At 36.5% G+C, this 1,051-nt stretch overlaps 1 non-coding gene across 1 annotated transcript; it reads left to right on the top strand.

Moving 5' to 3' along the window:
* The first annotated feature begins 869 nt into the window (after positions 1-869).
* Positions 870-988, top strand: LOC139146466 (5S ribosomal RNA). The gene has a single exon (XR_011555215.1). It is a non-coding gene; the product is annotated as a 5S ribosomal RNA (ribosomal RNA).
* Positions 989-1,051: the final 63 nt, after the last annotated feature.

Below are 1,051 nucleotides of genomic sequence, written 5' to 3'. Positions count from 1 at the left end.
GTGTTGTCTTGCATGTTATTAGTGGATGGTATGAATTCAAGACAGTTGTAATTTTAAATTTTATCAGAAAAACTTACGCACTTTCGACTTTTATTTTATCTTTTAAAAGGGCGTCAATTATAAAAATCTTTAAAAGACGCAAACATATTTCGCGTTTTACACGTACATCATTCCTGGAGATCTACCTAAAACGTAAGTAGAAATGCCACTGACCTGCTTATTGACACTAGACTCCGCTTTGTGGGACAGATAAATGGGATTACGATAACCCTAAATTGGGGGCAAATTTGTGGTTTGGTAACGACATAGCTTTTTCCTCTTTCTGCAAATCAAATTCAAAAATGAATGATTCGTATATGTCTATGATTTCCAGGTGTTAAAGGAAATTATACTCATGCATATATTGCACAATTAACCAAACATAACATTACGGTAAACAATATGCCGTGAGCGGTTTGTTCACTAGCCTATCTATTAATAAACAAAAGCACATTAACGCTAATATGCCTTATTGAAAGAGTCTAGGTGCAGTCTCCTTTACTTTGATGTCGACGAACTTAAAATGTATGCAACAAATCGGTTGGACCCTAATAAGTTGGTAATAAAAAATTATATTCTAATGAGTAAATTCAGTAAGAAACAACTCATTTCATCGCTGGGTGTAAAATCAAATGATTGTAAAAGAGAAATAAAAAAACTATGGTATTCTCATACATGCGTAAACAAAGACACAACGTTATAAGCCTGGTAGACACCAACAAGAAAAAAACCCAGAGAATCTGTAAAAAATCGATCCTCGTTACCCTCGACGGTAGAGGGCAGTATGCAGAAATCAAAGCTCAAATTGGTCCAAAAAGAGAAAGTTTATCGCCTACGACCATACCACGTAGAATGTGCCGGTTCTCGTCTGATCACCGAAGCCAAGCTACGTTGGGCGTGGTTAGTACTTGGATGGGTGACCGCCTGGGAATACCACGTGTTGTAGGCTTGCTCCTTTTTATTTTTTTGCTACCCAATATTAGTTTTAAAGTTGCCGTGTTTGTTGTGACAA

This window comes from Ptychodera flava, chromosome 12, assembly GCF_041260155.1.
Source record: "Ptychodera flava strain L36383 chromosome 12, AS_Pfla_20210202, whole genome shotgun sequence".
NCBI classification, from domain to species: Eukaryota; Metazoa; Hemichordata; class Enteropneusta; family Ptychoderidae; genus Ptychodera; species Ptychodera flava.
The sequence above is the reverse complement of the archived record's forward strand: the minus strand, read 5'-3'. Positions and strand labels throughout refer to the sequence as shown.